Source organism: Rhinolophus hipposideros (genome assembly GCF_964194185.1).
Source record: "Rhinolophus hipposideros genome assembly, chromosome: 8".
Classification (NCBI taxonomy): Eukaryota; Metazoa; Chordata; class Mammalia; order Chiroptera; family Rhinolophidae; genus Rhinolophus; species Rhinolophus hipposideros.
In genome coordinates, this window is record NC_138054.1 from 8,341,732 (window position 1) to 8,354,320 (window position 12,589).

The following is a 12,589-nucleotide window of genomic DNA, read 5'->3' on the forward strand; positions in this document are numbered from 1 at the left end:
AGGTCCTGGCACAGTGTAAGACTCAATAAATGTTACTCGTTATTGTTTGCATTTCTAAGTAATACTGCAATAATTTAAAGCCTATGGATTTCTCAGTCCGAACTGTTGAAAATGAAGTATAGTATGATTTTCTGGAAGGGCTTTTTACAAAGTGTTTTGGGTTTTTTCCCCATATAAAAACTTCAATCCTCTTTGCCCCTCATCTCCTCCTAGGAGTTTTTTTGATACAATGAAGGAGTGAATCCTGTTGCCATTTTTTAATACGATATTTTGCATTTTAGCTTTTTACCACCGTATCAGACTGTTAGTATCATTTTGCCTTCTGTTTGCCAATTTGTTTTGTTTTGCCTACTTCTCTCTCCCCCATGTCCTTCCTTACATACTTGCCTCTCAGAATCTGGTCCTAGAGGTATTACTGCCTGCCTGTTCCCTTCTTGGGTGGTTTCCCTGCTGTCTCCTCCCGAGCCCCCTGCTCAGTGGCACTCCCAGAGGGCCAGCTCTAATGGGCAGAGGGTGATGGATACCTTGTGAGAAGTACCCTCCTTCTAGCTGCTGTGGGCCTGACCACTTACTACTTATGATCCTTCATGAGCCTCTCTGGTCTGAGGCCCAATCACTTCTGATTTGGAGAATTTCCATTTTGAGACAGTATCTGTGATTCACTGTGGAGCATGTTAAACACACCTGTAAAAGGCGTAGTTACTGCCTTCTACAGTGATGTAGCAATATATATGTATATATATATTATGTATAAAATATATATAAATATATATAAATATATAATGGATATAAAAATATATATATTAAAGACATATTTTATATATATCTTTAATATATATATTATTTATATATATGTATTTTTTATATATGTTTTATATCTCTGACAATATATAAAACAATCATAAGTAAAGCTGTGGTGCACTGTGTATCAGGCTAAGCACTTTCTATTTATTTAAAAAAACTTGTTCACATTTTTATGAGATACAATCTATACATGATACATTACATTTCACCCATTTGAAGTGTGCAATTCAGTGTGGTTTAGTAATATTCACAGTTATGCAACCATTACTACAATCAGTTTCAGGATATTTTCATCACCCCAAAAAGAAACCCGTACCCATTAGTAGTCACTTCCCATTATTTCCCATCCTCCAGCGCTAGGAAAACACTAACCTACTTTCTGTCTCTGGATTTGCGTGTTCTGCACATGTCATATAAATGGAATCATACATCATATGTGGTCTTTTATGACTGGCTTCTTTCATTTGGCATGAAGTTTCCAAGATTCATCAATGATGTAGCGTGTGTCAGAACTTCATTCCATTTTATTGTCAAGTGATACAGTCCATGGAGTCCATTGTATGGATACCACATTTTACTTATCTCTTCTTCAGTTGGTGGGCATTTGAGTTGTTCCCACTTTTTGGCTGTTATGAATACCGACATTATTGAACAGTTTTTTGTGCGGATACATGTTTTCACTTCTCTTGGGTAGATACCTAGAAGTGGAATTGTTGGCTTGTGGAACTCCATGTTTAACATCCCAAGGACCTGCTGCACTGTTTCCCAAAGCAGCTACATCAGCACTTACATTCCCACCAGCAGTGTATGAGGGTTCCAGTTTTTCCACATCCTTGGCAACCCATTTTAACTTGATGTCTTTTTCATTACGGCCATCCTAACAGGTGTGAAGTGAAATCTCATGAGTTTCATAATTTTAGTTCTTAACATCTAAGTCTGTGATCTATTTGAGTTAATATTTGTTTATAGCGTAAGGAATGGATCCAAGTTCAGTTTTTTGCACTATTGGTTGAAAAGACTTTTCTTTCCCTATTGAATCGTCTTTTCCACCTTTGTCACAATTCAGTTGACCGTAAATGTAAGGATTTATTTCTGTACTCTCAGTTCTCTTTCATTGATCTACATGTCTATCCTGGCTAACACTATATTGGTTACTGTAGCTTTGGGGTAAGTTTTGAAATCAGGAGGTGTCTGTCCTCCAGCTCAGATCTTTTTCAAGATTGTTTTGGCTATTCTGGGTTGCTTGCATTTCTGTATGAATTTTAGGATCAGCTTGTCAATTTCTGCAAAAAAGGCAGCTGGAATAATTATAGGCATTGCAAAATGTATAGATCAATTTGGGGGCATTGCCATCTTAGCCATATTAAATCTGTGACCATGGGACATTTTCCATTTCCATAGGTCTTACTGGATTTCTTTCAACTATGTTTTATAGGTTTCAGAGTGCAAGTTTTATATTCTGTTAAATTTATTCTTAAGTGTTTTTCTTCTTTTTGGTGGTACTGTAAGTGGAATTGTTTTCTAGTTTCATTTTTCGATTTTGCATTACTAGTGTATAAAAACAATTCAGAATTTATATTTGTCTCGTTTTCTGCAATCTCACTGACTTTGTTTCCTCATTCTAATAGTTATTTAGTGAATTCCTTAGGATGTTCTGTATACAAGGTCATGGCATCTACAAGTAGTTTTATTTCTCCTTTGAAACTAATCTGGATACCTTTTATTTTTCTTACCTGCTAGCCGCGGTTAGACCCTCCAGCACAGGGTTAAGTAGAAACGAAGAGAATGGACATCCTTGTCTTTTTTCTGATCTTGGGGAGAAAGCATTCAGTCTTTTCACATTTAAATAGGATGGTAGTTGTGGTTTTTCATAAATGCCCTTTTATCAATTGAGGTTTCTTTCTATTCATAGTTTGCTGAGTGTTTTTATCATGACAAGAGTGTTGGATTTTGTCGGATGCTTTTCCTGCATCTACTGAGATGGTCAGGTTGTTTTTGTCCTTTATTCTGTTTTTTGGCTTTTAAACGAACATTATTCCTGGGATAAATCCCACTTGGTCACCATGTATAATCATTTTCATATATTGATGGATTTGGTTTGCTAGTATTTTGTTAAAGATTTTTGCTGTATTCATAGGAGATACTGATCGGTTGTTTTCTTGTGATATCTGTGCATCGTTATTATTAATCAGTGTAATACCAGCCTCGTAGAGTGAGCTGGGAAGTATTTCCTCCTCCTCTGTTTTTGAAAGAGTTTGTAAAGAGTTGGTATTAATTCTTCTTTAAATATTTGGTAGAATTCACCAGTGAAACCATCTGGGTTTTTCTTTCTGAGAAGTTTTTAAATTACTAATTCAGTCTCTTTACTTATGATGGGCGTGCTCATACTTTCTATCTATTCTTGAGTCAGTTTCAGTATTTTATGTCTTTTCCAGGAATTTTGCCATTTACATAAGTTATCTAATTGGTTGGCATACAGTTGTTCATAGTATTCCCCTATAATCCTTTTTATCCTGTAAGGTCGGTAGTGTTGTCCCCTTTCATTCCTGATTTTAATAATTTGAGTCTTCTCTATTTTTTTTCCTTATCCATTGTAGCTAAATATATGTCAATTCTGTTGGTCTTTTCAAAGAAGCAACTTTTAATTCCATTGATTTTTCCTCTATTGCTTTTCTGTTCTCTAGTTCATTAATTTTCTGCTCTAAACATTATTTCCCTCCCTCTACTTGTTTTAAGTTTAGTTTGCTCTTTTTTCAGTGTTTTAAGGTAGAAAAGATGAGGTTATTGATTTGAGAACTTTTTTAATATAGACATTTACAGCTATAAATTTCTCTTTAAAATTGCTTTAGTCGCATCCCATAAGATTTTGTATATCGTATTTTTCTTTCATTCGTCACAAAGTATGTTCTAATTTTTCTTGTGATTTCTTCTTTGACCCATTGGTTATTTAGGAGTGTGTTGTTCAATTTCTACATATTTGAGACTTTCCAAATTTCCTTCCCTTAATAACTTCTGATTTCATTCCATAATAGTTGGTAAACATTCTTTGTATGATTTCAATCCTTTTAAATTTATTTAGGCTCATTTTATGGCTTAGCATATGGTCCATATTGGAGAATATCCCATGTCTCTGAGAAGAGTGTGTATTCTGCTGTTACTGGGTGCAGTGTTCGCTAGATGCTGATGTATATACATTGTTAAAATCTCCTATTTCCTTGTGGATCTCCATTTATTTTTATGTGCTCCACCTGTAAGGTTTGTAGCATTATTATCCCATTTTGCAGATAAGGAAAGTTGCTTAGGATCAGAGTAAAAGACAGTGCTGAGATTTGCACATAGGCTTAGAGGCCATACTTTTAACTACAATCTGAGGAATAATTGTGTACCTTCCATCTCCTCGGCATGTTAGAAAAAAAGTACTGCCCCACCACCACCACCGCCGCCCCCCCCAATAAAACAAACAATTCCGTGTTGTCTTAGAGTGTTATTTTCACTGTTAAACTATTTCAGACATCCTACTAGCACAGTACATTGTATTTGGTGAGCATGGAATAGCTTTTTATTGAGTTTTATTATAGTGTGTTGTTTGGGTATACATGGATAGACTTAGAAATGATCTTGAATTTTTTATAGCACAGCCCTTGATTTTATCGTAAGACACATTTCTCACTTACGAACAGTGTATATTGGAGTTGTGTGTAAATTACTGTTGTTATTTTTTAAAAGCAGGCTTTTCAGGTATTTGTGCTAATTTTGGGTTTTGTACTGATTTTATTGTGAATCATCTTGATTTGGAGGAGAGGACTAATTGTTGGCGACTGAGATCTAGTCCTAATCCTGTAGAACTTTGCAGAAATCGCTTTAATTTTTCTACACTTTATCAAAATGGCATAGAAGAACCTCATTTAGAACTCGTGCTCAAATGCAGTAATGTTTGTGGAAGCATTGTGAAGGCTGGCAGTGTACTATGGAAATGTCCCGGGTGGGGGGGTGTTCCTGAGTTTGTATTGTTAGAGCTGAGACTACCCTGTGATAGTCTGTGAGAGGCCTACCACTCCTAGCTGTGTGACCCGAGACCGTTACTTGACCTCCCCGTGTCTAGGTTACTTCATCTGTAGAAGGCCGTGATATGTGTACTAACATCTTGGGAACATTGTGGAGATTTGTGAATGAATACTTGCAAAGCGTTTAGGATGATGTTTGTTAAATAGTACTTATAAATAAATGGTCACTAATATTGTGTGTGCCACTCAGGGAAAATATACCAAGTAAACATTCATATAATGCCAGGCAATAAATTGAGAGGTTGTTTTTTGTTTTTGTTTTGCTTTTTGCTATATGAAATTTATAATTTAAATAACAAAAAGCTTATTTAGAATATTTGAGTTTATCACACAACGTTTATTTTATGTTCTCTGCAGAAAATTTCAAATAATGGGTTAAAAGAATATTTGCTGTTTGGTAATTAGCCACAATCACTACCATCTTCATTTGTTGGTGAAACTGTAGTTTTGAAAAAAAAGATTATAAAAATGTGAAAATAGTTACAAAAATGTGCCAGAGAGAGTGGAGTTGGATTTATTTGTCCGGATGGATCTGTTCCAGAATCCCAGACTGAGTAGTGAGCTGTGATCTGGGCACATACCTGTATTAACATTAATCAGGGGCCAGAGCTGCTCTGGGACACGTGTGCAGGAATTAAACAGCATTGTGAAAACCCAAACTGATTAGCTGCATCCTCACTTGCTTTACAAAGCATGGAAGGAAGTCAGTTGACTGCATTTGTGTTAAAGACCGAACTCCTTTTTTTTTTTTTTCCGTTTTCCTTCCTCTGCTGCTGCTTCCCAAAGTCTGTGGACAAGCTAGGATTGAGCAGAGCCAGGAGCTGCTGTGGCGGGGCGGGGGCGGGGGGGGGGGGGGGAGAAGGAGGGGAGGTGTGGAGCCCATGCTTAGCTGAGTGATTAGAGACCCTCAGGTCTGGCTTCCCAGTGCCCTGAGCACCACCCCCCACCGTGTCCCCATTCATTTTGTTTGTAACCTGCTCTTGACCCCCCTTGCTGTGTAGGCTTCATGTGACATCATCGCTCTGGGCTCAGATTCTCAGTCCCCTCCCTGAGGGATGCAGATTGAATGGGACGTCTGCTGTGACTGGAGTCCCTGCGTGTGCATTTCCAGCTCCCTTTCTCCAGTGGGCCTGGAACACGGTGCATTTAGGAGCACGTGGCTCCCCTGCCCTGGCCTCCTACTCACCACCCCGTTGTGAAGGTTGCCTGTGCACGCACGTGTGATGCGTATCTCCGCGTGTGCACATTCCTCCAGATAAGCGTCGCGTGCCCCATGTTTACTGTTGAGCAGCGTGCTGTAGGAGGCAGATCTGGGCTCTTCAGATTTCTGTTGCTGCGACACTCAGAGGGCCTCGTGACACATCTTACCACATGGACCCCAAGAACTGCATCCTTTTCAATGTTATTCTTAACTAGTAGTGAGGTACTCTTTGTAGCCACTTTGTAGAACAACTGACTGCATTGCCTTTGACTACTAGTCATTTTATGAGGATGTGTTAGTTTCCTTTGTCTTAGTTTTATGAAAGGACCGTCAGCACATATTCAACTCAATAGAACTGTTATATTAGTAAAAGAAAATAAACTGTTTGGGATGGCCAGTTAGCTCAGTTGGTTAGACCATGGTGCTAATCGTAACACCAAGGTTTCCGGTTCAATCCCCACATGGGCCACTGTGAGCTGTGATCCCCACATGGGCCACTGTGAGCTGTGCCCTCCTTACAAAAAAGAAAAAGAAAATAAACCGCAGAATCAGCATATTAAATTATGTTAGGTGTTATCATGTTCACAGTTGCATTGCTGCTCTGATAAAGCCCAAAACTTCTTCTAATTTAATTCTAGTAAATAAATTCAAATATTTAAAAAGTAATTGTATATTTGGTAACTAGGGAGACAACACTGATGTAATTCTAGCTCATTTTGAGAAAGGTTGGGGAAGAGACCTTCTCAATTTATTACCATAGATGGTACAGTGTTTTAAGTTGCCACTTCTCTGTCTGCGGATTTTTGTGCTTCTGGGGTTTGAAAATCCTTTATCCCAAACCTTCCTAACCACAGTTCAGTTCCTGAGCAGGATAACACTTTGCCATCAAGTACAAAACATGTATCATGGAAACATCACCGTGGCTCCAGCTTTTAACTTCCCAGAACTCTTTATCAGTTGCTCCCACGTTGAAAATTTAAACGAGCGGTGCTTGTCTTCCAAAACAAACTTGGGAAACTGAGCCAGAGCACGCCCTCTTGGGAGAGCTCGATGTAGGAAAAAGGGCATTGAGCTTTGTGATTTGCAAAACTTTCCAGAAAGTGCTGGACTGCAGAGGTAGGAGAGGTGATGATACTTGAAAGAGAGGGTTAAAACAGACCTCATTTGAAAGAAATCTTATCTCTGAAATGGGTGTTTTTCTCTTCTGCAGACTGTAAAATAGGAAATTAGCTCCCACTTTGCTCCTCGTTTTACAAACTATAGGCTTGTAAGCTATAGAGAGAGTTGTGGTATGTATCTTATGGTAAGGACACGCTGAAGAGCCTGGCAGGAGTCCCAGCTAACTTCTCCATTTGTTCTCCAGAGAGCAAGGGTGTGCGCTCATCTCAGCTGTGGCATTAGCAGAGTGAGGATGAGAGAGGGAAGTCCCTGGAACATCCTCTACTTGTTTGCCAAGGGCTTTCTTTCCTCCTGCAGCCAGCATGACGTTTTCTGTTGCTAAGTACAGGAACATAGCCCCTGAGGATGCCGCTGGATAATGGACAGTCTTCAGGAACAGAGGCTTATGTGTTCCTATTATGCTGGAAGAAAACATTCACTGCACAGAAATGTGACCTACTCCATGACAAATGAGACTGCGGAGACTCTGAATTTAGCACGCTCCTCTCAGATGCTCAGGAGGAGCCAGCCCTTGGCATGCACAGCCGAACTTGGGTATCTGAACAGGTGGCCGGCATGAAAGGACAGAAGGAGCAGAGGTGGGCCAGTGTCTCGGAAGGGGCGGTCACTTTTCACCTTCGTAGCACAGCAAGAGGAAGGGCGCTATGGGTTTCCAGCATGGTAATACCGAGAGTCTGGAGACACGCTGTAACTAGCTCTGGCACTTGCTACCTTCTCAAGAGTGGAGGTGACCACTGAAAGGCTCAGCTAGTTCCGTTTTGAAACGAGTCTTAGTCTCCATGTGCCTGCTCCCCTGACAAATTCCTGTGAGGGAAAGAAGGTATCGGGCCAGTTCACATGAGAAGAAATTATTTGTAGAATAAAAATCTGTGGGTCACCCTACTCAGGACTGTTGTGAACATTTGCTTTTTTGGGGGAAATACTTCTTTGAAAAAGAAGGGGGAAATTATTATATAATAACATTTCAGTTATCTACAACTAAGTATCTCTCCCTTGGGAGAAAGACAAATGAGAAGAAAATATCTTTTGAGGATGCTTAAAGATCTTACGATACTCAGCTCCACTTAGAAGGTGATAAATGCTCCGTGCTCCATACAAAGGGGTTTGAGAGGTTTGTGTCAATGAGACTTTGATGATATAGAAAAAGTATATCCATATGAACAGTGCTGGACTCGCAATCCTTACGTATGGCGGGTGTTCAGTTGAGTATTTGTAGTTTCCTGATGGGAGTACTTGGTATCAAGGCAGTTTCTGTACATTTAGTGCTGTGTGTCCTGAAATAGACATACTTCAGGTATAGTTTAAAAATCATTTCTTTAATAAGGGTTGAAACTTATTTTTTCACCAGAGGGGAAAAAAATCAGAAATCTGTTGTTTGATTATATGTAAATGATTTTAGCCTCTTTTTAAATCTCATCAGCCAGAATTGAAGCCTGTTTTAACTTCAGTAGTGGTTTCAGTAAAGGCGGCCCCTGTGTGTGTCCTGCGAGCTCCTCCTCCCTCTCTGCAGAGGACCAAATACAAGGCGCTCACAAAATGGTGAAGAGTCTCCCTTTTCTTCATCTCTAACAGGGTAATGTTTTGTTCACTGAGTTACTGTGGGAATTAAATGCTATCATATATACCCAAGCCTCTGGCTCACATGAAATGTTCAACATATTGTAGTTCCTTCCCTTTCTCATCTTCCTTAGGAAAGTTTAGCCCATCAGTCTCTGTGCATGCTGGGAAGCAAGTGTATTTTGCAAAACCAAGAAAATACCGTGTTTCCCTGAAAATAAGACCTAGCCGGGCAATCAGCTCTAATGCGTCTTTTGGAGCAAAAATTAATATAAAAAATAATATATATTATATAATATAATATTATATAAGACCCAGTCTTATATTATAGTAAAACAAGACCGGATCTTATTAATTTTTGCTCCAAAAGAAGCATTAGTGCTGATTGTCCGGCTAGGTCTTCTTATTGGGGAAACACGGTAGATTTCGTGCCCTTCAAGCACCAGCGTACGGAAGCTGTGTTCTCAGAACCCAACTAACGGCCTGAGAGCCGTGCTTTGTAGGGGAGCTGTGTGCTCTGTGCCCACAATTCCTTTTCTGAATTGTGAAAATCTTCATTATTATTTGAACACTGTTTTGGGGCTTGCTTGTTCTGTGGTGTTTTTATTTTTTTCATGTGGATTAGCATTTATACTATTAAATGAGCATCTGTGGTCCCTTTCAGAATTCTTTATGTTTTAGAAATCTGTAAACAACAGTAGGAAGCTGCGACTATTCCCTGAGAAAAGAAACACGTCAGTGTGCAAATAGCAAATCATGACATTGTCCACCTGGAACTAATATAATGCTATGTCAGTTGTACCTCAGTTTTAAAAAGGGACAGGTCAGAGCGATTTGTCACATAACTATTATTCAAATGAGATTAAAAAGCGTAAGAAAATAGCAAAGCTGAAAGGACCCATTTCAGCCGCAGGTCTCTGCAGCCTCTTTTGTGTTTGCTAGACTGACATTCTCTGAAACATTTTCCCCCCACTTTGTTTTCTGTCTTCTTTTCTAGTGCTCCTTAACAATCAGAATAATTTATCTTATATTTTTTGAAAGGATATTTGAAAAATGTGCTTGTGGCTCATGCTCACTGTTGATTCTGTATTTTTCTCTGACGGACCAGTTCAAGTTCAGTTATGCCACAGAGTTTGCCCATAAAACCATCAAGTTTGGGATGTGTTAAACACCAGTCAAGCCTTTTTCATCCTATCGCGGATTCTCAAATTTATGATCTGCTTCATAATTAAATAGTTTTATAGTTCATTGTCATTTGGCCAACTGGATGCTGTCGTTTTTAACTTAGGTTTTCTTCTGTTTTGGCAGAGATGGTATTTGTCTATTAGTTTGCTTTTGGAGATTAAGCAGATGCAAAAGAAATATGCTCCTGAATGCAGGTAGTATGGCAGTTTTGACATATCTTGTTGAAATATTTCAAAAGCTCAGGTGCACCAGGTAAACTGGTGAATGGCATTACAGTCTGCAGCATGCTTGCTTGCCCGCACTTGAACAACCTGGCAATTGTGAGCTAGAAATTAGGTCACAGAAGGTACGGTATGTGTTCGCTGGGGGTGTGAAGAGGAGCGGAGAGCTGGCCGGGGCTCTGGAGTGTCACAGGCGGCGTGCCCCTCTCCCACCACTCCACCCTGATGTCCTGAGAACTCTGGACGGGATCCCGAGTGGGTGTCCCATTTCGTTGGACAATACGAAAGCATTAACGTGGAGAGGAGGAGGAGAGCGAGCCTGGGCGCCCGCGTTAGATCACAGACTTAAACCTGCAGGTGCTGGCTGCAGCTCCTCCACAGCACGTCCTGCTTTATACCTTGCATTTTTCCACCTTTGTTTAAATATTCAACCTGTCCAACCTGTTTGGGCTGAACAAGCTGGTGCTAGCAAACATCTAAACCTGCCCACTCACTGTCAACCTCTTTCTGATTTGTTAAGGAAGGTGATTAGCAACAAAATCTGCCCCCACCCCTCTACTAAAAAGTGACCCAGCAGCGCAGAAATCTTAGCATATGTATATGTCACACTGGGTCCCACTCACCTCCCGTTGGACGTGTGTGCGTGCCCGTGGGCCTCTCTTCTCTGCTTCGTCTAAGACTCTGGGTTGATGGAGAGCTTGTTGGCCTTTCATGGGGAGAGATACTGTATCTCCTTAAACCAGAGACTCAGTTGCATGATGGGTTCATTGGTATGTGATGTCAGCACTTAACTCTTATTTTCCATGCTTATATCACCCAGCTCACTCAGGAGGATTATTCTAGGTGTGTAGGCAGAAAAACCGAAGTCTGCAATGTTATGGGGTTCAGCTAAGATCAGAAGCAAATCCTGGCCCCTTCTTCCTGGGCCATCTCCCCGGGTTCCTGGTGATAGAACAGCATGCTGTTCTCCCTGCAACACATCATTTGATGGCGCGTGTCACCTGTGGCAGGCAGAGGCTGTGCACTGCATTCATCCCGTTTTTGATAAAAGATGACTGCCCTGCTGCAGTCACAGAGCAGGGACTGTGTGGCCTAGTTGGATTTCGCAGGTGATGTTTCTCTTCGGATTTATTTTTGTTATTTCACTCTTGACTCGCAGGTGAACTGATGTTGGTACCCCGTTCCTCCTCCACGGCCCCTGAGTAGTGTAAAATGCTGTCCCCGTAGTGATGGTGACTTTCCTTTTCACAGGGCTCTTTCTCTGCTCCCACCACCCACACCTGCCATTTCTCTCTGTGGCATGGCAGGCCTGGCCCAAGCATTTTATGTTCCTCTTTTGGAAGTGTCTGAGGAGCAGCAAACAGTGACTTGGCACCACCTTATTATGGAGATAATCATCTCTTCCTCCTCTGCAAGAAGAAAGAGGATGTGAATAACCAGCTTCTGCCATCTTAAGAAAGCTAAAGCTAATTCCCTCAGGGCTGAAGTGAGAAAAGGTCTCTGTGATTTCGTGACTTGAGCGTGTGTTTCCGTTGTGCCATAAGCATAGGCTTGGGGATTGGCTTGACTCGTGTTTTTTAGCCATTTGCCACAGAAGGGCCTGCTCCCGGGTGCGGTGGTGATGGCTTCCCTCGGAGGTATGGCTCTGGGCTGAGGAGGCCACTCTGGGGCTTTCAGCTCTGATGGGCTCCGTCACCTAGGACCATAGGTCCCGGAGTCCTGGGACAGGGCAGCTCTGACTTGTGGTTGGGACTCTGGGCTGTAGGGGAGACTGAAGAAATGGAGGGAGAAGAGTCCATTACAACATGGCTGCATGGAAATACCTAAGGAAAAGTGGTAACTCCCCACTTATCATTTCTCTGGATTAGCACAGGGAAGGTCCAGGCAGGTCGATTTCACTGCATGAACGAGACAGCTCCCTCTGAGTGAGAGAGAGGACAACTCATCCAACTTCTGAGGTCTTTTGTTTGCTTTTTAAGAACTGTGGTTTTGTATGGAAATATGTACTATGTGTCTTTTTGTGGGTACTATAAACAGGTGTCCAGGGAGCCAGATAATGTATGGACAGTGTTAAAACAAATGAGAAATTATTTTAGCAAAACAAGGGCGGGCAAAGAAAAAAATTGTACAAGAGGGTGTTGGGTGTACTGATTCAAAGGCATGGCAGTTAGGAACAGGGTCTAGTCTAGAATCAAGACCTTTTAAAGGTTGATATTTATTGACACGGGCCTCCTGCCAAGCTCCCCTGCACTGTATTTGAAAGTCAGGAGAGGAGGAAGGAGTTTTAGAATGAGCAGTGAAGGGCCCTCTGTTTTCTAAGTAGACAGTCAATAACGGGAAAACATTACACCTCAGTTGTGTTCTGAGGTCAGCCGCTT

The 12,589-nt window shown here is 40.9% G+C and overlaps 1 protein-coding gene across 3 annotated transcripts in view; it reads left to right on the top strand.

Annotated features, from left to right (window-relative positions):
• Positions 1-12,589, top strand: part of RREB1 (ras responsive element binding protein 1) — a 128,616-nt gene that overhangs the window by 69,840 nt on the left and 46,187 nt on the right. The gene's annotated exons all lie outside the window — the stretch shown is intronic.